The sequence below is a fragment of the Nesoenas mayeri genome (assembly GCF_963082525.1).
Source record: "Nesoenas mayeri genome assembly, chromosome: 17".
Lineage (NCBI taxonomy): Eukaryota > Metazoa > Chordata > Aves > Columbiformes > Columbidae > Nesoenas > Nesoenas mayeri.
Window position 1 is genome coordinate 2,747,839 of NC_137565.1, and position 25,189 is coordinate 2,773,027.

Consider the following 25,189-nt stretch of genomic DNA (forward strand, 5'->3'; position numbering starts at 1 on the left):
CAAGCAAGGCAAGAAGGCTGATTTGCCATTGGCGGTGGGGAGGGTGAGTATTTTCATCGGTACTGGATTCATGGCACAAAGTCAATAACAAAGCAATATTTATAGAACTTGGAGATGATTGTAAACATACTTCAAAAAAATTCTCTTCAGCAACACTGAAAATGTAATAATCAGTGATCACAAGTGCCTGAGTTATTTTTTCTGTTCTTGTAGCCAGGCGTTCCTATAGCGCTGTTCTTGTCTCCATTCTTATGTTAATATAGTTTTGCTGCAAACCATAAACATAGCAGGAAATAAAATAAGTAGGCATGTTGGTAAAGTGCAGACTCCAACAGTTAGTGTTCAAGACAAGACTCAGCCTAGCTCCCAACTTGTGAAATACCATCTATGATGCATGTTTAGTGCTTCTGCATCTTATACATGGGGCTTTTTAATGAAAGTGTTCCAATAAAAGATGATCTGTATGGTCTTTTGGGGCAAAAAAATTACTACTTTGTTTGTTCAGTGCCTATTTGCATCCATCACCAGAACTTTAAGGTGGTTCTGTATTGGAATTAATACTGTTTAACTCTTGTGTTCTCTGGCAGCGCTATTTCAGTTCAGTGGCCAGACAAGAGGAGTCTTGTTACTAATGCACCACAACTTAACAGAGCTGAGGCAATTGTGAAGGGAGCCTGGTCATCCTAGGAGATACTGCACCACCTGAAGAAAGTTCTCAGTATAATACCCATACGAGACTTTTTTTCGAGGTGTTATTGAGTATGACAGGTTTAAGTACATAAATGAAAAATCCCTGTTATGGTGCTTCTCCTTGTAACTGGTTTTGTACAGTCAGAAGTCCTCAAAACTCCATCATGTGAACACTTTGGTTTGCAGTCCTGACAGCTGGGACAGTATTTAATAGTGTTCTTGTCTTCAGTGCCTTCCTGACTCACCCATGTGTCACAGCTGGTGAGAAGCATGAAGAGAGAGACTTTTCCTGAATCCCAGACTGGGACCTGAGCCACCAGGGAGCACTGCAGATGATGTTGTTGTGATAATTTATGGTGTCATTTTCCTACAGGATAAGCTAATTGCATAACATTTTGTTTGAAGTTATCAAATGCCCACACTGCCTTGTCACATGGAGATTTCTAACCACCACTGCCCATGTTGAGAGCTCTCTTCAAAGTGGAACCTTCTTTGTTTATCAAATCCTTATTCTTCAATACAGTTTGTTAAATTAGATTATCTATTGCTATTTCACACACTTGATCTACATGTTCTTTAGTTCAGGTCATAAGGAATGGTGAATTCTCCTATGTTCAGGTTAATTTTATTCCTGTTTTATTACACAACTTATGAATTATAGTAGTTGGGACAGATCTTCCATGCCATAGCTTCACAATGTGATTGATGAGCTCCTTAGCACCTGCAAAACCCACCTTATCAGTTCTTGTCAGCGCTGTTCTCATTTGCTATTTGTCTTTCCGTAGCGCTGACCTTGAAGGCTGTTCACAACTGTTGATTTGCATAGGAGGTCAACCAGTTCTGCCCATTGAAACACAGCCACCAAGAGAGAAAAAAAAATGCTAGTGTGTTTTGGATGGATTTCTTTCTTCAAGGTATACTATTTTTCTATAGAAGACCTGATACTGTGTAGTTGTCTATGCATAGATTCCTTTATAAGTAGGATTAGTATGCATAGAATCAGTTTAGTAGTAAATATAATTCACCTAGAAGAGAGAAATAACTTAATTTAGCCCAATATTTTGACTCAGTGGTCGATTGTTGATGCTGAGGGGTGAGAGATGCGTAAGACCATCACAACAGCTAACAATTCCTATTTAGCTTGGACATCACTTTGCTTTCCGCATTAGAGTTCATGAAGCAATGTCGTGTATTTTGTTTTAACATGCACATCAGTTTGGGGTGTTAGTCACTGATTCTGCACATACAGACGTGTTTGTTTAAGCATAGAAATGATCTCGCTGAAATGAGTGAGTCTCGTCAAAGCCTGAAGGTAAGCAAGAGGTATTGCAAGGTCATGGCTTTAGGCAAACATGTCCAGATAACGGCCAGAGCGTTGGGTTCACCTTTAGGGCAGTTTTTCTTGGTCTCTAGAAATGTTAGCTGGCTGGTTGGAAGGCAAACAACACAGAGGATTTTGCTCTGCATGCAAAAGCAGATACCTGGCAGGTTTTTAAGTGCCATATTTTGCCTTCTGGATGTGGGTGCCTCGGTCTGACTCTCCCAAGGCAGCTGGGATCAAGGGACTGTGAATTGAGAGGGTTTAACTGGCCTGACCAGTCAGACATGAGCCTTGAAAACAACCATGATCTTCAGCAATTTGGGACTATTCAATTTTATCTCAGTGCTTGGCAAAATAGCACATTCTTTCTCCAGTGGATGTCAGCTTTACATAGCATTGTTGTCCCATAAAAATGATTCTTCCAGGCTGTTCCTCTGTACCATGCTGCTGCTTGTTTTTTCCTCTCATTTCAAACTTGTGTAACTCAAAGTAGAATTTGGTCCTAAAAATAAAACTTACTCTTGACAAAATAACAAAGCAGCACTAACAAAAGGCAGTAGTAATTGCAGCATATCCACGCTAATTGGTAGCTAGAGTTACAATATACTGTATGCAGCTGAGCTGTGCTGGAGCTACAGAATTTCTTCTTGATATTACCTGTCTGTTACATGCAAATAAAACTCCACCTTGACAAATCAGACATGGGGAAGCTTGAAAAATGCTTGCAACATGATGGCCAGTCCTTCCTTTTCTCAGTCTTTCACCTCCATCTCTGTGTCCTTAGCCAGTGAGTCCTTGTTCCCCCTCTTTGTCACACTCATCCTCTTCCACCTCCAGATCAGTTCTCAGTTGCTGGGGCTGCACGTGGGGTTGTAGACAGGGGAGTCAAGAGTCACTGCCCTCCTGCTGGCAAGGGATTTTCTGTGCAGCCCACCTTGGGAGGAAGAGCACTAGTAGGTGAAGGCTGAGCAATGGAGCTGGCTTAATCAAAACCCAAGAAATTAAAACTGGAAAATAGCTAGTGCAGGAGGTACATTACTGACAGGATCTCCAGAGACTTTTCTTATTGCATGGGGAGATACTCAAATATGAAGAAGAATAAGAAAGTATTATAAAAAATGTAATTTCACTTGCCATAGTGGAAGGAGATGGCTGGCTGTAGTCCCTTCTCTTTATGGATTGTGTAACTGGGCTAAAATGTCCAGACAAAACCAACAGAAACTCAAAAGGGCTGAACAACAGAAAGAAATTATAGGGATCCCTAGATCATCAGAACAACCCACATCCAAGCCCCACAAAGCTGGTTGCTGGTTTCACTGGGGTGCACTGAAAGCACAGTCGCCCCCTCTGCTCTGCCTCGTGCCCAGGATTAGATCTCGGGTAAGTCTTGGGCTGCCTCATGTTTTGCTGGTTTGGCAACATCATTAAAACTACCATTAAAAGGTGTGAGAACCACTTTGATTGATCTATAGTGGCTCAGAGTGGATGGCAGCAAAGCTTTGGGTAGTTTTTCTTTATTTGCAGGGCGAAAATACTCTACTAGCATAGAACTCCGTAACTTCAGTGATATCTAAGAATAAGGATCTAATCTTGTATCTTTTAGAGTTTGACTGACATCTGTATTAATACAGTTGAATCATCTTTCCTTTGCCATGTTAGAAGGAAACACCTGAATAACTAAAACAAAGACAAACTTTCAGAGGCACTGGATGAAAGAATAAACAGCAGTAAGTAAAAACATAAAACAGAGTGATTTGTTAAAAAAAAGCAATATCTATTGTGAGCAGATCAGTACTCTGTAGAGATCATTTGTATTTGCCTGTAAAGGTCAGAATGGTATCACATGGCGGTTCTCCCACCTGGGTGTCCAGGTTAAAAAGATGTTTGATGAGAAGTCCTCCTCTGTTATGAGGCTCCTAAAGAAGGCTGCTGCTTCAGAGTGCTTCGCTCCTTTGCTATTACATGGCAATTTTCCAAAGGCAGGCAATAGCCTAGTGCTTAATCTACTGCAGTTTCTGCCATTTATGCAGAAGCCAAATGTTCAGTGTTGTTTGGGGGAGAACATCAATAACACCAAAGTGGTTTAATGAAAATCAACACCTGCAAGGCTCAGCCTAAGCATGGAGATTAGCTTTTCTTTTTTCCCCTCTGTCTCTCTCCATTAAAATAATATATCTGCTTAGATACTTATCTATCTTACTATATTTAACTTTTTCTCTGGGGTTCCAAAAGCTTACTATGTGCGTACTTTCCCATAATGAAGAAAGATATCCAAGTGCATTGTTTTGCTTTAGGTGCACAGATAGAATTCTATCTGTCCCTGTGGCCTTGCTTACTTAATGAGAGATACTCTGTAGGATGTTCTACAGCCATTTCTGTCTGTCCCTCCAGGTTTTTATACAAAGCACAGCTTGGCCAGAGATGCAAATCCCTGACTGCTGTTGTGGTTCAACATTTCCGAAAGGGCTGGACTTTTGAGTCACCCTCACATACACACCTTCCAGCCCACCCCTCGATCTAGGAATTGCTGTCTAACATGATAAAGCGTTTACTATTTGAATAGTGCTGTGTGAGTCACAGATGGGAAAGTATTTGGCTTCCTGAGTCTGCCAGCGCTGTTTTATCAGAAAAAAACTCAGTGACTTTATTGACCACTTGACCATTGGTGAGAACTTGGACCTGTTGACTTGAAGACATGGAGTTCTCAGGAGTTACCATGTTCTGTTGCCATAATATAGTAAAAAATATTAGCCGACATACATGACTGTATCTCACGTTCTTCAGCAAACGTGCTTTCCCAGCCTTGGCAGGCCAAGCTGAAGGAAGCTGCCATCGGCTTTTTGAAAACTTTGTCCCAGTGAAAGGACTTAGTACCACGGTTTTCAGGTTCAGAGCAAAATTTGAGTAAGACTTTGGGTTCTTGTATTTTTGGTCCCTGACTTAGCATGCTGTTTGCAGTTGATGAAGTAGTGATGCATTTGAATCCCTTTTGTTTATATGGAACTCCATGGCTTTTCTGAATCGGCTTTTAACAGCTGATAAAGCAGCTCACACAAGTCAAAGATAAGCTGCCTTTTAACTTCATAGGGCCACGTATCAGATCTTCATTTGTCTGGCTGTCAGGAGGAAACTCTTAATTTCTGAGCGCAGGAAAATTTTTGGAAGTAACACAAGTGAGAGAAGAAAACTAAACCTCTTAAAAATATTTAGATCTGGACTGTAAGTCCTTGAAATAAGACAATTTGTATTTTAGCATTTGTAATAACATTTTGTGTTGAGGTGAGAAATTCTGACTTCTGTAATGCTGGCATTCTCATTATGCCTCCCTGTGTTTCATCTTAATCACTTTGGTGTATCATAATGCTGATTAATTTGTCTCCTCAAGGATCTCCTTAATATAAAAATTGTCTGATTTTTTTTTTTCAAACACTACACAAAGAAACAAAAACTAATTAAGTGCATTAATAACATTTTTTAGTTCCTGTACTTTTTCTCACACTCAGACTTTGCCATCAAGTCTGCCGCATAATGCACTGCTGTGATTTTTAAGATTATAATAATGCGTTTTGTAAGTGGGCTTCCCCGTTCTAGTTGCGTTTATAATGCACAGTTAGGTTTTGCAGCTCATGACCAAATGCACAATTAAATGGAGTTCTTGGCATGATTAATCTAAACGCGTTGCTTTGGGCTGTAGCAAGGTGTGGTACAGAAGAAATGCGTTCACTGTGGCCATGCTTTACGCTTCTCACAGAGCATGTTAACACAGGATGGATGGAATCCTGACCTGATGTACCAGCTAACTCAGAATTACCCGGGGACAATGGTGGAAATCCTTATTGCTGCAGATTTTTGTCTTCATCTGAGTAGATTTATACGGAGCTGCTTGTAGGTGGGCGAATGTAAATTGACAGGAACAGAGTTACCTCTGTGTGGGATCAGACCACAGAACTGCAGATTTACACTGAGTCCAAGTGTTTGACAGTTTCAAGTTACTTGGTGTGCAGTCGGGATGTATACCTGCCTGTCTCAAAATGCTACAAAATAGTTCAAAGCAGGCATCTCCTAATTCAGTCGTCGCTTCCAGCAAACAAGCCAAGCTAATGCCCCAGGTCTGTCAGCATCACAAAAGGAGGAAAGAAAAATATTTTGCTATAATTGAGGTTTCCTTCAATAGCAGCCATTCGGAAGTGGATATCACTTTGTGAGCATTAGAGTATAATGCTACCCATTGGGTTTCAGCCTCGAACAATTAGTAAGCAAAAGCAATCACCAGAAGGCAAAAAAAGGAAAAGGGATTAAAAAGAATTAAATGAGGCAAAAGAAATTCAATAATTTCCATTTGTAAGGAAAGGATATAATAAGGCAGTGATGCACTGCAGATTTATCTCTGGAGTAAAATCAGTCTTTATAAACATACAATGCTTGCCTTTACCATCCTGCGGCATCCTTCACTCGATGGATCTCAATCACACAATTCAGGGGTAAACTTGTGACATCAGGCTGGAGAAAGAGTGGCATTCACATTGATACTGAGCAGAGGTAATTTATCTTCAGACAACTGGTTAGTTGCCCTTAAGAATTTTCTGCAGGTGACAAATCCTATGTATAAAAAGATGAAATTGTGCATAAAGTAATGGCCAACCAGCTCTCTCATTGCGAAGAGCAGAGCAGCTACTGACTGTAATATCATGGGAAGGCATCAGCAGTTCCTATAGGCAGCTGGTTTAAAAAATAACCCCAAATCCACAAAACGATAGATAAATAAAACCAACATTAATGTAATTCAACAACTGTTCACTTTTCCTTGATCAGTCAAGCAAAAAGGCTTCTGCCCTGGAGATTTCAATGTACCCATGGGTGTTTGAGTATTCCACTCTCTCTGCAATCACAAGCAGCAAAGCCAACAGAAAGGAACATTTTCTTGCAGTCTAATATGCTACAATTCCCTATCTCTTAGCTGTGCTGCTCGAGATCATGGCATGAAGAATTGTGGAGCGGTGGATATAGAAACAATCCATTAAAACAGCAGGACTGTCCTCGTCAGAATGCTGTCTGGAGATCTTTTATCAAGGTAGAGCACAGTTCTGCATCTAGAGAGAGGGGCTGATGGATAGTGTTAACCTGCAGAAAGAAAAAGAATCAAGCAGAACAAAAGAGATTAGCAGTAAACATTCTGCAGTGGACCACGTCCCAGTTCCAGACAGAGCCGTCGCTGCTCACTGCAGCATTCTTGACGCTCGATAATGGTGCTCAGCTCTCCAAAGCCAAGTGCTTCCAGTCCAGACTTTTTAAAGCCATGTCATTTTGTTTTGTTTCTTCTTAGGGGACAGAATAAACTCCTGAAAATGCCTGGAAATCTGATTCAAGCAGCAACATTGGCATTTCATTCAAATGCATTATGGGCACTAGATGTTTGGTTGTTGGGGGGGACTTTGTACATTTCCACAGGACGTGTTGCTAAATAGCCTGGGCATGAGAACAAAGCAGCTGCAAAATAAATGAGGCAGAGATAAAGCTAAAACCTGGCCTTGCTGGGAAGGAATTGCAAAGAGATCTTGCCAAGAGCAGACACAAAGAAAGGAGGACTGGCAACCTGGAAAGAGAGACTTGGAAAGAATGATTTGTTTGGGATACAATGAAGAGGCAAGAATTATTGTAGAGAGGCACGTCGAGCTGGGGAAAGGAGAGACAGAAGCAAACGTACCGTAACAGAACCCAATTTAGCATGTCAATCCAAATGTGGAAGATGCTGAAAAGAGGTTAGAGAGAGTTTTCAAATCCCGTGTTTTAACACCTTCAAGAGTAGAAGTTGAATCGTCAAAATTCATATAAACCATAAATATCTGTCACTAGTTTTGTGCTTGTAACGCACAGGTTGTCTTGTAAAAAGGCAACACCCATTCCCCCCCACCCCCCAAATAATTAAGCATCAGATCATGTGGATTAATAACAGAAAAAGGAGTTTGCTCCAGATCTCTTGGGAGCTGTTTCCCCCGACAGCACAGAACTGTCTGTACTTCACATTAACTACTGGCTCCCTCTAGTCTGCAGCACTGGAGAAAACTCTGATAATGCAAGTTTAATTACTTCTTTCTTTAAGCCATAGTTTTCAAAGAGATTTTTGAAAGCTCAGTGTTGAACTAAACAAAAAGGAATGTGAAGTCCTTTTTTTTTAGGTTTCAAGTTGGAAAAGAACACCTAGAAGAGATTATTTTAAGAGTAAAGAATAATTACAGCGGTTTCAGTATGTAAGGTGTGATGCCCTATTCAGTGCAAAAGCAAATTCAGACGCTGTACGCATCATAAAATCATCAGGGCATATAGAAATGTCCTGGTAACCAGCAGCCAGGGAACCACAGAAATCTGCAGCTATGGCAACTGGGCGGAGGGTGAAACGTTCATTGGAGTGGCAGATTAAAAACAATAGTCCCTACATCTCTATATCGATTTGAGTCCTCATTTTCTCAGCAGCTTAAACCTTTCAGCTTCCCAAGTGGAACTGTTTTTTTGCAGCTTCCAGAACAGCTGCCCATGTGGTTATTTGGAGGAAAACTTAGTGATTTCCAACAACGCAGTTGCCTGGGAGGGCAGGTTTGCCAGCGTGCTCTTGTAGACGCCAATTTGTGAAATGAAGAGTCAAAGTACAGTTTGCTGGAAGCAGAAAAAGTGCGGAGAAAGACAAGGGAAAGTATTAACTTCTCCCCGTTCAGGGTGTTCCCAGCCCTTGCTGTTTCAGGATTGTGGTTTGCAATCCGTGGGACGGATTTGCACCACAGAAATTGGCTTTGTCACGTTGCAGGGAGATTGCAGATGCCGTAGTGCAGCAAACGGGGGTCAGCAGAGGAATGGGATGTGCTGTGAAAATTGGAAACCAGTCAGAAACTTTACATGGCTCCATCTCCCCCCGCCCCCCTCTCTTCTCTGAATCCGTTTCAGCTATCTGTGTTTTAGTTTGATCTACATCCTGGACAGAATTGTAACTAGGTGGGTTTCATTTGTTTTACAGGAATATAAAGAAACATAGATGTTTGGCTCGGTGTCTCTCGAAATGACACATGAATGGATATTACAGACTCAGCTGACTTGATTTTCTGTAGATTCGGATACACGAGTACGTGTCTAAATGAGAGACTGCTATACTATACTTACATTAGTTCAGCCAGTGGACCAACATCCTTTTCTGGTTCAGTAAGAACATTTTCTTTTTAGATTTCATTTAATCAAGTTTTTGCACAGTTAACGCTCCTCTTTCAGTATTTTGGGGTTCCATTTTATGTGTGGATACATTTCAGCAGTGAATGACACCTTTTATGCCTTCTGTACCTATCCAAAACCCTAAATTCTAAACTTATTGAAGCCACTGGTCCATGATGCCTCCCCCCAGCTATATTTAAACATCACAGTGCAGCAGCAACAACATACTTGAACGCAGAAAAAAAGCCACTAGAAGCTTGGCATAAAGAGAATTTGGCTGATGTGGTCCTTTGTTTGAAACCCTTCTTAACATTCTGTAGATGAAGAAGCTCTGTCTACATATCATCCAAAGCAAGGAGAATTGCCAAAAAAAATCTGATGGTATAGCTTATTTATCTTCTTGTTTGAAACGCTCATGGAATTTATGTACGGCTTAGAAAGGTGCATTCATGATCTATCGCACTTAGCTGTCAGATTTTCAGATGTGTTCAAACACTCCATCTACTTTCCCGATAAGTTAGGGGAACATTAATGGAGTTTTGCTAATTTTTAAGTATGACAGCTACATGAACTGTTTTGTCTATAAATTTTAAATATGTGGATTTGGAGTAACTTATGCTATTCTAAAGAGCTTGTATGTAGCAGTTTCACAGTGCCTGTGTCACAGCGTTAAGATCCAGTGTCCTGTGTAGCGTTGTGATGTGTATAAATGCCGTTCCTGATGGATACACTCCCAGCCACGGGAGCAAGGGACCAGGAGGGAGGGCACGGAGCCGACAGGTCCCTCGGAGGGTCGGACTCGGGTGTGCAAAGCTGCAGGGAAGGGAAGCGCCATCCACTACAAACCAGCTCTCAAAACCCACTGCAATTCCTGAGGGTGCTGGGTGAGACAGGAATTCCTGCACTGGGGGCTCAGGCAGCATCACCTGAGGGGAAATGAACCATAAGCCAGTGAATATCACTGAACTCCAAAGACATGTTATAAGCTTACTGTGAAAGGTGGGCAACCAGCTGAAAAGGCATAAATCCAAGTGACGAATGTATGTTGGAGGAAAGCAAGCACAAGACTGGCAAAGAGTCCTGGCTGTATTGGATCGGAGCAAACATGCACTTTGATCCATATTCATTGCCAGTGCGCACAGCCCAGCACACCGAGGCACGGGTTGCTCGTGTTATGCTGGAGTGTTTTTCAGCACAGAGCTCCATTATGTAGTATGTGATTCAAGAGCCCACCTATGCTTTGTTTGAAAAGTGAGTGACTCTGAAAATTGTGTTGCAAGACAAATGTGTGCAATCAAGTGGCATTTTCTGACAATGCAGGGTTAATTCCCACCTAGATATGAGTATGTGAGTAGCCAAGGACTCATTATTGTTTAATGTATTAGAGAAACTTGGAGAGAATAAGACATACTTTGTTGTGGGTTTATTTTTAGATGATCTTCTCAAATACAGAAAAGACTCTACTTTGAATTACTTATAGACCTGTGAACAGGATTTTGGGGACTTGATTATGAAAATAATTGCTTTACTCTGAAGAGAGAGAGCAGCTTCCAAGGCATCTTGTTTTTTCCAGACACGTGCCAGGCAGTGGTGTAAAACCATCTTATTATTTCATATAGGTTAAAAACAAACTTCTGATGTTAACAACTTCCACTCTTTCTCCCCCTCAATTGCTGCAATACGGCCCTGAATCAGGAAAGCTCCATAGTCTGATAATAAGTCTCCCTTACCAAGGAAAGTAATGTTTTTATTTTTAGATTGTCAAAAAGGGGCTCCTTTTGTGCAGGTTGTCTAAATGAAGGTGGAGTACAATCCCTGATCACCTCTATTCAAAGGTGTTTATATAGAGTTTAACCAGCAGTAATTCAAAGACCTGCTGATATAATTAGAAAAGAGCTGGCTGAGCGTAGGTGTGTGCTGCAGTTTTCAAAGATATCTAGAGCGCTCATAATCTCAGCCTACTTGGATGAAGAAGAAAGCTTTGGATGGAAGGCATATTGACAAAATGTACGGTATATGAGGTCTTAAGAAACTGGGTATTTTTTCACCTAAGCCTTCTACAAATCTCATCTCTGTTGGAACATGCAGATTAACAGAAGTCTTATTACCAAGCACCAGCCAGGCACAATTCTGAGCAGTGCAACAGACTGGCTTCTTGGAAATCAAAATAAATTCTTTAGAAATCCCAGATTGAGATACAGCAACTATCTCGGAGATCCTTTTTTTTTTTTTTTTCTCCATATCAAAATAAGCAGTAGTATTGAATTAGGTAAAAATGAAAGCTTTCAGAGACACTGCAAGCTTTGGAAATCCTTTCTTTAAGCCTTTTTAAACCCCACTGCATATCTTGCATTCATTTTCTTTTTCTCTACATATATTCATACTCAGTTTTCATTTCATTTTGCTTTTGCTAAAGTCAGCAAATCCCCTAATTACCTTGCTGCTTAGAACTGTCCACAGCTGTCTGTCTCCATTCGAGTGGGGCAGCGGGTTTACTGCAGGGGAACAACCTCAGAAACTCAGCGGAGAAGCCAAGGGCAGGTCGGGCCATGCAGCGGCACCTTTGGGCATGAACATACAACTTCGCTTAGTTGTGGAGTTTGGTCCAAGGGAGAAAAAGACCAGTCAGCAGGTAGCTCTACCAGTAAAACACCAGGTAGTTCCCAAGGGCATGAGGAACTTCTGCTCTTGTTTGTCCTTTTGTCCCAGGTTTCTTGCTGTTATTAATTTGGCAGGCTCTGGCGTACCCGCTTGCACTGGACGCTGACCTGGTGGGTGAAAGCCACTCTTCAGCAGTAGATGTCCACTAAAATTAATGGTTAAGTATAGTTTAGTAGCCTGGCACAAATAATATATATGCGTCTAAATCTTTGTAAGTATGTCCTCATAATGCAGCCTTACACATAATACAGATTTTTTTACAACAAAGTTAACGTAAAAATTGTATCGTGTGTCCCTGAAGAGCAGCTGGGTCTTTATGGAATAGCTTTTGAAATAGAAAAGGTCGGAAAAATAGCCAGCTGCTTCCTCATCCTGCCTGTGCTTTCACTCTGGGCTAAATTATTATTTCACTAATTAATAATTTGCATGCAGATTAAAATGATTACTCTATAATATATATTGCATGACAATAAAACTGTGACAGCAAATTATACTTCAGTGTGCATAACAGCTTAACTCTCTAAACGGGAGACGTTCTCTAACACTCAATTCATGTCCTTCTGCTGATGATTAAACCCTCGCTGATTTTGTTTTTATTAGTCCTCAGTTGTTATTGTTCTTTTATCACTATGGGGTCTTTAGATTTAGCCACAATGGCTCAGAAGCATGGTTGCTGCTGCATTCCCTTATTAAATCAGGTTACCTCTCTAGTTGTCAGGGACTAAAATCAAACCCCTTTGTTATAATGTTCCACAGCCTTTTAAATATTGATTATTATGACTAGGTAGAGCTGCTGAAAAATTATTTTTGCTTAGAGTAGTTCAGAATGGGCAAAACTTCCATGACAACAGTGACAATGCAGCTGCTGCTTTCTCCTTGGGAAGAACAACCTGGCTTATTCCTGCAGCTCTGGTGTCCCAGGGGTCCCGCCTGCTCTCTGGAGCCTGGGCAAGGTTGAACTCTGCTACCTGCGAACTGCTGGGAGGAACACGCTGAAACTCTCATTTTTAATGGGATTGAGTTCTGCTTGGTTTGCACTGGGTTGCAAAAATGGCAGTTCTTTAACACTCTTGAAAAAGTCATTTAGGGAGGTTTTTAAGGGCTCCTCTGTGACTGCTGCAAGTGTTACTGCCATCGGTGCGGTTTATTGCAGTGCTGCAGGTGAGTGATGTCTGACTGTACTGGGGAAAGGCAAACTGGACTAGTAGTTACTTGCTCAAGATCGTACAGTAAGTCAGTGAAACGCTCCCATAGCATGTGATGAGGTTGTGTAATTGTCTGACTGGTCATTGTGTTCTCTGGATGTGACAAGAAATAGATTTTCTGACATTTCTTTCCTGTTCTAGGGCTTAATTACCTAAATAAAACCTGGCTTGCCTGTTCTCACCATTAACTAAGAAGAATGCAGGTCAAGCTGTGTAACGATATCTGGCAATTCCATCCTTCTGCAGAGTGCGGGTTCATTTATATTGAGGTGTCCCTCAGAAAAAAAATGTTGAAAATTAACATCATTGTGGTCAGTTAAGGAACTCTCCTCATTTGACTTTTTCTTGCTACTTTTTCTGACTTCTTGGGCCTGTTGTTAGTCTTTGTTTCAAAGTATTTCCAGAGCTGTTTAGTATTGTTAGATGGAACAAGTTAGGTGAATAGAGAACATTTATATGAATACCTTTCTTCTCTCTTTCTGAATGGGAGCCTTAAGAAGAGCATTGGCATTGCAAAGCTCCACCTGGACCGTGCTCTGTGTGTTTCCTACAGCCCAAGGGCCATAAAGTCACCTCTAAAGGAGGCCCAGAGAAGTAGGACAACTGCTGGCTTCTTCTCCTTGGGGTTCTAGCTAGGACTGCTCTTCTCTTACAGGATTTCTCATATATCCAATTAAAATTCTCTCTGCAGAGTGCTCAGCCATGAATGCAGGAACATATTTTCCTTTCAAAATTCCCTTTCTGCTTCAAAACCACTTATAATCCAATTTTCACCAGCAGAGATGAATCATGTCCCTCACTGACACGTTTACAGTGGATGGAGAAGAGCAATCACACATATTGATTTCCTTCCCTTCCCCTCTCTTCGTGTGTTTTTTTTCTGAGAGTGCTATAACTAACTCCGCTTCTGTTTCTCTTTCCTGCTGCTACTTCTAGCACCAGGTAAATAACAAATATCTTCAGGGGAGTTTGTAGGAAGAAGATGGCTCAAGTAGCCATCGTGTGCCAGGTATTAAGAGCTCCTCGTTTGCTCTGTATGTTGCTCTTTTTCCCTCAGTTCCTCTCCTATGGGTGGTTATATTGCTATGAAATGACTTGCTTCCCATAGCAGGGCAATGTGTCTCTAGGAAGAAGGTAGCTGAGTCGTGTCCCCTTCCCTGGGGTGCTTTGGAGACAGTGCTCATATTTGCTGCCCTTCACTCCCAAATAACAAACATGAGTAAATGGAAGAGGCGGGCTCGGAAGGACAGGCTGTAAGACGGCTTCAAAGCTGGAAATCCCATTATTCCAATGGATTTACGTGGTGGATAAAATTCACCTGCTGACTCATACACTGTAATGTTCCTGGAAAATGATTTTCAGAGAACACAGCTCTTGCAGACAAGATGCAATAGCCCTATTACTGTCACAACTCAAAAATAATAGATGTCTCTTAAAGAAGAATAGAGTTTGCACATAACTTTGTTATTGTTTCTCAATAGGTATTTATTCTGTTTTGTGCCTGAACCATAAAAAAAGTTAGTTCAAAGCTGTCAGTAAGGCTTTTGTTTAAAAGTAAACATGAATAGGTATCATTTCACATAATGCATGCATCTGATGTGTCCTACTTTCATTGTTTATCTGTTCCAAAATCAGCTTTGTTTCGTGCTAGGAGGATCACCAGCACTTCTGCGCTTCTCTCTGTTTCTGATGAAAGAGAAGGGACACTCTGCTCTCTAACGAGGAGGAGAAAAGCCAAGCGGGACAATGTCCCAAGGGACTGGGGATCAGGAAGGGCTGGGGACAGGCTGGGGACCCGCATCCCCAACCCACAGACAGCGCTGCTCTGTCCTGTGCTGGGTGAAGGATGTGACACCATTCCCGATGGGCTGTGCTGCTCCTACACCTGCTTGTTACTGCACTTGGTGGACTCTCCTGCCCAAGTCACGGCTAAATTGGGCCCTCCTGCACTTTGTCTTATTTTGGCGCATTGACGTGCCCTCAGTTTACAAGTGTCACGACACTCTTACAGAACACCGAAGATTTACTTCTCATCTGCTCTTTCTGTGTCCGTATTCGAGGTATATCTCCCTAGGCTCCAATATATAAAACACTGAGAGACGGGGATTTCAAGAGTGCAATTCAGAGCACTTAAATTAGCTCCTGCTCTGAATTGCCCTCTGAAGGTGCCTGGCTCTTTCTATTGATTACAGAAAGTGCTTACAGAGACCAGTCTTCTGTGCCTAAAATTAGCCTTTGTGAAGACCCTCCTGTGTATTTCTTATTGCAACCTTTACTGGAATGGTAGCAAATAATAATTTCTTTGATTATTACATTCTCTACTGTGCTTCGCTTGATGATATTGAAACCCTATACAAACATGAATGATTTGAGGCTTTCAGTGCCCATTTGGTGTAAATAAGGGTTATTAAGCCTATATTAGGACATGGCAGAACTCTTCGTTTCTGGCTTTAATATAGGCAGTGAATCAGAGCAATGTTCAAAATCCAACCACTGCAATAAAACAGGCTTCTGACAAGTAAATGAAGTCACCTCATAGGAAGGTAGCAACCAACTTATTAAGAGAATCTTGAACTGAATCATTCCTCTACGTCCTCTCATTTCTCACCGCTGCGGTTCTTGTTCTGGTAAACAGTTTCCTCCAGCCTAGATGGGGCTCAGAGAGATTTTTGCCAGACACTGTTGAGCAGCGTGGGCTGGGAACACTTTTCTAAATGTGTCTGTTTATTATGATTCTGCAAAACAACAACAACAAAAGCAGCTTAGGATCCAAATGAAAAAATAGAGTTAACTATCAGGCTCTCATTCCCTGTTATTTGCAAGGCATTAGACTCTTATCATACTGCAATATTATGCAATACAGATTTTATTCGGCACTACCTGGGTGCTTGGAGCCCCCTGTGTCCCCTACTTGTTGTGAGAGCAGTGACATTGACTTTCCTTCCCATCCCCAGGTGATGGGTCTGAGAGCCCTCACCAGCTGCCAGAAAAGCTTCGCGGGGTTTCATATTAAGTGTTTTTAATAAAAAAATGCTAGAAAAAGGCATTCTCTGCCTTCACATTTCACAGCCGCTTGAAGTTGTTTTGATACATCCTGGTGTCAGAAGCTTCTTTTCAACATGGATGATGGGGACTGGGACCGGGCAGTAGAAAATGACAGAGGAAGAAATAGATGATACAGTTGCTTACTGGTTTTTATTGTTCAACTGACAAAGGCAGTTATGAAAGGGGTATAAATTAGTACAGCCAGAGGAGCCTGTAAATGGTAACTTGCTTTTTCATGGCACAGGCAACATAATTTGGATCACAAGTGGGAGAAATTACTTAGGAGCTCTGAAACCAAACTAGAATAACATTTACATTACCTCCTTTACTTTCCCTTCCGTTTTTTTTTCTCTGAATTATTCCTCACTTGCTTTTCCCCTCCGGACATTACAGGGTTTTGATTTTCCTCTTTATTTAAATGGCGTAATGGTAAAACGCCTGCAGAATGTGGAAATGTTGAAAAATATGCTTCTCTGAAAACTTAAATGATTTACAAGAAGCTAAAGATTCAGCAGTGAACAGGCTGTATCGGAAAGCAAATAGTGATTATTGGTTACTTGCAGTTTCTTGAAAATGGTGGTTTTCAGTAGCCAAATCTCATGAAAAACCATTTCCCTGTGAAACATCAACATTTTCTGAAAGGAAAAAAAGGAAAACTATCAAAGACATTTTGGCCAACACCGTTATTAGAATGGCCTGGTGTGTGAGGGATGGGATGGCACAGATCTGTCATTCATCGTGAACAAACATCATGAGAGGAAGGTACAAATAATTAATGACTGTTACTCATTTCAGTGGCTATTTAATTATAGTGACTGTATGCAGATGTGTGGTCCTTTAAATAATCATTCAAGTATTAATTCAGGCAAATAGCTGTTATTGCAACTACCTGTAGTATAGTACTGTGTGAGACTGTATGTACGGTGGAAGAAAAGAGCACATGTTGGGTGTCTGAGAAATTACAGTCGTGTCACCCAGAATGATCCGTTCACTCAAAACAACGTTTACTGATTCTTTTTTTTTTAATCTGTAATTTTTGTTTAGTTCACAGCACTGTAGATTTTTATGGATGTTTTAAAGTTGCTTAAATCATTGATATGACTTTTATAATGATGTCTACATTGATTGTTTCTCCTAATTCGTCATGCTTCACTTCTGCCGAATCCCTTTAAGTTGCCTGGCGGATGCTGTCTGTGGATTATAGCATGTGCAATACCAGAACACAGCACACTGTCAGCCACGGGCTGTGGTTTAGGAAAGGAAGCAAATAATCACGCTGAGGAATAGTGTGGCTCTGGCTTGATTACTACTGTAATCAATGTGAGGTATTACTTTGACTTTAGAGTCTGGTGGAGCAACCGCTATTTATTTATTTTTATTTTCTTGAAAAGAGAGCAGCTTTTAACATATGTCTCTTTCTGATCTGAGCTACAGTTCCAATGCCAATATATACACAGAGAAGACATATGGTTAAAGAAAAATTTATTTTTCTTCTAAGAAATGCAAGAGGAAAACTCTCTTTTTGAAAAAGAGAAATTATACTTTTACCATATGTCGTCTAGTGTGTATGTTGAGAGTAAGGCTGAAAGACACCTTATACCAGATGTGTTAAACTTGCATTTCCTCAGGAAAAGGTATGATTTTAATCTCTATCCCGTCCAGATCTGTGTGTGCCACTGTTACTGGAACAGCTCACGAAGCTCTGAATGCGAACCGTGCATTACAGTGGGAGGATGGGTGTTGGTACAGGTTTTGTTAATGTGGGTAAGGAAACAGAAGTATGTTCTGTTGACCATCCAGGGTGTTTTGCTGGCTTTGAGAAAGCCATTACGGGAAAAGAACCAAATTAACCTTTGCCAGCTCTAAAGAAACTAAAAGACCTTAGTTTAGTGTTACTGCACATCAGAGGGGTGTTGCAGTTCACATTTGACTAGAGAAGCCTCACGGAGGTGGCAGGGATCAAAAAGGCGATTCACCAATACTGTGCAATTCTACACAGGGATGGTGGTGGCTGCAGCGTTGGTCACAGGAGATGGAGCTTGATCTTGGAAAATTAATTCTTGTCAGCCCAGCATTACACTCTATTTCCTGCATGATTAGGACCCTGTTGGAAATAATACTAATCATTTTTATATCGCACTAGGAAGCTAAAAAATATCATGACGTGGTTTTAGAGCATTCTGGTCTAGCTATGTGCACGAAGGAAAATTTAACAGAAACTATTATCAACAAAGTAATCCGTTCATAAATGGTCTGCCAGTTTTTGATGAATTTCTGGTGATGATCAAGTCACATTTCCTGCATTTGCAGTTGCTTGTACTCAGTTTAGGCTTTTAATATTGAATATGTTTTGTTTCTTTCTGGAATGGAGGAAACACTGGGGAGTATTTTGCTGGATGTCTGAACACTGACGAATGCGAGTATTTCAGACACAGCGGGATCCCTGGCAAGGCTTTGATCCCAATCTACCAAGAGTCAAGAGACAGTGGACCAAATCCTTCTCTAGTACAAACTTCATTGGATTCCCACAGAGTTACAATAAGGGTGAATTTGATGCACAATTCTTGACAAATCTGAGTTAGCTGTGTTGATGGTTTGAAGGGGTGATACACAACAGTTCTGTGTGCAAATCACAGACAGGAACTTCAGCTTGACAGTCGCTGCAAAACAATCGCTGTGCTGCAGTCGCTTAGCTGAGCTGAATACATTAAAACAAAATTATTGCAAGACATGACAAAATGTAATGGTAAATCCTGTCTGACAAAGAGGATGGGTGGTTTTATTAAGGCTTGAGACTGGGAGTTCTCATTTCGCTTTCCGGGACTCGCGTGTCATGAGATAACTCTAGGGTGGCTGTTACATACAGGGGTGGGTGAGTAGTTCATATACCAGTAGATGGTGCTCAAAAATAAGCAGCATTACAAATAGGGTTTCCAAAACCAGGGCACCACGATGCACTGCAAATGGCTTCCCTTGCAAGATTTTCATGGTTCTGTATGTGAGTTGGCTTGTGATTAAAACCCCAGTGCTAACACAGTATCTAAAGGGAGATTCGTTTGTAGCCTTCAGCTGCGCTGAGCTCCTGGGGTGGGAGAAGAAAAATATATATTTCCTTAGCAAATATATATTTCATTAGCAGTAAAATTTCTCCCTGTTCCTGAAATTTTTAAGTGGTAAGATAGTCCTTTTATCAGAGAAAGCTCTTGCTAATAGAAGCTCTTTCCAATAGTGGGGTCTTTATAAAATTGGAACTTGGAACCGTTTAGAACCAAGAATGTGATTTGTGTTTCACACCACCAGTGTTTACTATTAATCAAGCAGATTATACAACTAATGGACATAGTCACATAACTTCCATTATATGAGTAACTTCAAAGTAGTAGAGTTGCAAGAGCTCAAGAAATACATGACATACTTGGGACAGACGAAACCATTAGTGTACAAGGGAGGGACACGTTTCTTGCAGCTGAAACACCTCCTATTTCACCAGCTTGGGCATTTCTTTCCCAATATTCTCCATTCCCACTCATGCACAAAGCACACTGAGGTACTGACAGCACTTAGATGTGCTAAGAACAGATATTTTACTAATTCCCAGCAACAGATATAGAAGATGTCAGTCAACAAGAGCTTGAAACATCGTTTGAAAAGTGTTCCCAGCTATGATTGAGTACTACTGAGTAGCAGAGTGAGATTTGTATCCAACACAAGGGTTGCTTACATGATTAATGTGATGGTTAGTGGTCAATTCCTGCATTTTTCTAGTTATTCCAACACATGACATGTCACGTAATGGAATACCAGTACGTCCAATTTAGACAAGAAACTTTCAGAGCAAGTATGTGTTCTTCAGCTTAGATAGGTATTTGATTAAGAATGTTCTCCCAACCATTGACAGCCGTATATTTCCAGAAAGCAGACTTGCTCTTATCTTGAAGATAAAGCTGACAAAGAGAATTCTATGCTGAAAGTACAGAAAAAGAGCAATGTGTGCTACAAAAAAAGCTTCCAGCAGATATGGTAATCTAATTTTAGTTTAAATTTAAAACATAATCTGTCATCAGGCACAGTGTGGTGCTTATTTCTAATAACAAAATAGTCAGAAAATATATCCTAGAATAATATATGAGTTTAGTGTCCCATCTAAACTCTCATGCATCTTCAGTGATAGCTTGTAATGAGCACCAATCAATATAGACTGAATATGGATATTTGCTTAGATTAAGTATACTGTTTAAAACCAAAACATACATTTTGAAGCATGGAGAGATTGGATAACTCATAAGCAGGGAACATTAAATTAATTCAAAAAAAAGACTGCAAGTAGAAGATGTTGTAAGCAAATGACATTTAATAATCATCCTTATCAATTCAGTAGCAGGCTACATATGCTTCATAAGTGATTTGTTTTAGGTGAAACACTGGTTTGAGTGAATGCTCCACAGCTTGCAGATGCACAGAGCTGCGCCTGAACTGTCGGACAGATGCCACAATTCCCAGAAAAACAAGAAGGGGCCCAGCAGTGGCTGTTTGGGAACTGTTTGCAGTTTCTCCTGCTGTTTCATACTCGCCAGATCTCCAGCACATCGCTGGATTCCACCAGGCTCTGAGGTGTTTGATTTTTCAGCTCACACCCGTGGCATCTGATGTCAAGACTTCCTGAATTAATGTCTTAATTAATTTTGCTGCTAGCAGGAGGTCTGCTTGCTAGCTCTAGAGGTTTTCAGCAACTTTACTGCACCATACTTTTCTGATAGCATTTCAGGTGTGGGAAAAATGAGTATATAGATGACAGGGCATAATACATGTTAGGAAAAACTGATTAATGTCGTCATATCTAGCCACTGAGAAAGAGAACTGTTTAACTTCAGAGTGCACTTTGTAAAGACTCTGCAGGTAATAGAAATTAGGGGATTCTGTTGATAATTGCTGCCAGTAATTCCTTCATTGTGACATCTCTGCTTATATTCTAATTTTTTCAAATATAGTGTTAAGCATTTTAGCTGCAGCCCACTTTCTGAGATGTTCTTGCTTGCCTCTACAACTCTGCAGCACACCAGCGCATATTGTTGTGTGTGTGCAGAAGCTTTTGATGACTTGAAGGAGGAAAAGAGGATGTAGATGGTGGTTGGGAGCTGCGCTGAGCTCCTCAGTTCACTGAGATTTGCAGAGGCTATAGTTGGAGGTATTTGTCGAATGGCAGCACCAATTTCCATAATTACTGATCTCTGCTGCTCATTTCAACACACATTGCAGCAAATCTCAGCAAACCCAGCGGGTTTGGTGTTGCTGTGCTCCGCTCCTCCCCTCGTGCTCCTACCACATCCACATATGTGGAAACACAGGTTTTTTCAGTTGTTATGGTGGGGAAAGGCTCCCCAGAGCCAAACAGAGGTGTCAGAGCCCTTCTGTGTCCCTGCAGCCCTTCCAGGGAGGTACCAGAGGAACCGCGATGTCCCTTCTGTGTCCCTGCAGCCCTTCCAGGGAGGTACCAGAGGAACCGCGATGTCTCCACTGGGTTGTGGTTGTACTGAGCCGGGTCTGATCCCTTCTCTCCACCGTTCTGATTGCTGTTGTGAACAAAGACATCTCTGAGAGTTAATTAATAAACTTGGTTCTGATATCAGATTATTGATTGAGCATCCCTATAGTTTTTCTTCCATTTTATAATGATGCTTGGTCAGATTATTGCATGGCCTCTAATGATTTAGAATTGGAAGTGAAATCTATGGAAGATGTTTCTTTTACAGTTAAGAAAATTCAATACTTTAAAAAGTTGTCTTTATCAAAAACAATTACGTCTATTTTTGGCAGCTTTGTAGAAATTGGAAGCAGAAAAATAGCACAATTATGAAAAAGAGAAATTTAGTTATTAACAAGAAATGTAAGTCAATTAACCTTTCCTTCCAGTTATTGTAGATTTGTAACCTCCTGCTTGCTGAGGTGAGCACAGCTTCTCACTTTTAGCTCTTGGTGGAGCTGGCATTGCTTTGATTGCAGCTACAGAGCTCAATCAGGAGGTGCAATTAACATCCTCCAGTGTGATTACAGCATCTCTTTTGTTTGGACATTTGACAGATTTCGAATGTTTTCCGAGTTTCTCGTGGATAGGGAGAAAGAGGCCTTATAATTTTCACTTCTCAGAATAACTGTACAACATATAGTGGCTTTGGTCGCAAAATCAGTTTGGGTTTCTACAGAATTTTATCTTTGGAAATCTAACTTCGGATAAACTGCTACTCATGGAAACTAATGTAAAGTACAGATAACTTGTAGCACTTTAAATGAATATAGATTATCTGAGAAGTTCATTAACTTGAAGAGCTCAGCACGTAACATGATCTGTAGTTTTCATTTGACTCCCAGATCACTGAAATGAAGTTATTGTTTAGACAGCAAGGCAGGTACCGATCTACACAAACAGAAATTCAAGTCAACACACTGTTGATATGTTTGCTTTTGTCTGGCCTTCATACTTTTAAGTTTCATCTGAGCATCAGATCCTAGTAATTGAGGTTGTAAAGCAGCTCCTGAGATCCGCGGTCTGCCTGCCCATGCTGGGGAAGGATCAAATGTATCCTCAGCTTTCCCAAAAGATGCTTCTTTTGCATGTTTTAAAATCTTCGACACATTTCTTCTTTCTTGCATCAAACTCCATTTAATTTACCCCAGAATGAGATTTGCCTTTTTTTTGGCAACTGTAACATGTTGCTGCTCCGTACGCAGTTTCTGGGTAAAACAGCTCTTCTGCTGCGGTATTTTTGCCTAGCCAGTAATTCCTTATTTTGTACTTGTGCATTTGATTTCTCTTACTAAATGTAGTAGTTTGCACTTTCCTATTGACTTTCATCTTATTGACCTTGGTCCATTTCTCTGGCTATCCAGACCATTTTGAATTGGGGTCTTCTCTGGTGAAGTGCTGCAGACTCCCCAGTCTGTACCATCCCTGCATCTTACAACATACCCTGATTTGTCATCAAAGCAATTAACCGAGTTGCTATGTGAGGAGTCAAGCTAGGGAAACCTGGTTTTCCTATGGAGTTCTGTTCCAGATCTAATTCATCACAATACCCCAGGTAGATACAGACTTCAACCCCTGGGACAAAACACGGTTTTAACTACTTGTCGTACATATGAGAAGCCTCTACCCAGCTGTGCCTTGGGAAGTGAGTTGAGCTTCTGAGAGATAAATGGCATATTCCTTATAGATATTTATATTCTTAGATGCTGTTCATTGTTTAAATTTCTCTAGTTTGTGCTTCTTCATACTGCAAAACTTTGAAGGTCATTTTAATTACGCTCTTATTTCTAAATTGCTTTCTTGGCCACACAGTGCCACTCACAGCAGATTAAACCCGAGACTCTATCGCTGCCTTTGTTTTACGGAAAAGACTGATAGTGATTTACTCTCTGTAGAACAGTTTGCAAATGAGCTCTTAGATAAGCGATTGGGGAAAAATATTTTCACATGGAATTATTTTTCCACAGAGAACAAATCAGTTGTGTTTCTAAATACTAACATAGGAACGCATGGACCAGATTCTCAGCTGGAGTAAATTAGTCAATATTGATTTGCACCAGCGGCAAGTATTTTTCCTGTCATGTTTCTCTGTGTACTGTAACTTTCTCCAGTGCAAACCCTAATTTCTTCTCCCTGAACTCAAATTTTGAACTCCTGTAATTCCTGCATCTGTTTATTTACTTCTGGCTTGTATTCTTTTAGCTAGGCTTATTAACATACTGTATTTTTCTCCCTTATTCAACACTATGTGCACTGCATGTTTAAGTTCTCATTCGTAGTGCATGTGTGCTTTCCGTGACACTGTTTTGTTGAAAATCAATAAAAAGGCAATTTAGGGAAAAAAAAAAAGTTATTTTCTCTGAAGCCTAGTTAAAGAAATTTGCAATAATTAAGCAGGGAGACCAATCCTGCTGCCTGGGAGCCCTTGGATTTCTTATTGACTTCAGTAGGATTTAGCAGGGTACATGGACCCCAGACTATTAATCCGTTGTCATAGCTGGGAGCTGGGCCTATGTAAGAAAATTATGTTTAGCTCTGTGCAAATCAGTTCAGCTTCAGTAAAAAAGAAAATGCTCCTGGCTCTGATATGAAATTTAAAGATATGATTTTGTAATTTCAACTCCTAACAGAAAGAAGTTCTTAAATATTTATTTAAAAGGCCTCAGATTTTTTGGTGTTTACTTGTCAAATCGCTGCTTCTGGTACCTCCTGAAATCGGGCAGCTCTAACAAAAGCTTTGGCATCAAGGTTGGGCTCTACACAGCACATCAACACCACTGTTGACTTGAGAGCTGAAGCTGGTAGATTGATGGACACGAACATTACATGTGAGAAAACTTGCTGTACATTTGACTCAGAATGTTCACAGCTGTACACAGGCTTTTCCAGGCTTTTTAAAAACCTTTTTCCTGGAAGCTGAAAATAATATATTAAATAAATGCTGTTTCAATAGGCAAATGGTATTGTGTGATGAACAGAACGCTACCTGCAGCTCTGTCTATCTCACGCGCTAATCAGTGCACAAATAAATGCCTTTTAATAATTTATTATCATCTAAATTTGGTGGAGCTCTGTTATGCTTTTCATTCTTGCTGTAAATATGTAAAATGCTGTTAATCAACCTTTGTTAGTGAATATTTGATTAATAGCTAGCAGATGTACTTGCCCCTGTGTATACTATGTTAGATGCAATGTACCAAAACATAATTCATTATTTTAATAACACAGTGGGCTAATAAATCAAAGAAACTCTTGAGAATGCAACAGCCAGAATTACCGAAGGAATAGCTGTGCATTGTTTTAAAAGTAATAAATTTGTGCATTGTTTTAAGTATGGTATGGACTTGATAATCAGCTACCTATGAGTCCTAATACCACACTACTGTGGAAATGACTAAGGACTAGCAACCAGCAAATCATTTCCCCCCTTCTGTTAGAGGACAAAAATCAATCCCAGACCCAAAGACCTTACAAATCCAAAGAGACAGGATGAATAAAGGGGGAGGAAGAGGAACAGCAGGTACTGATGAACACGCAATACAATGTCTGCAA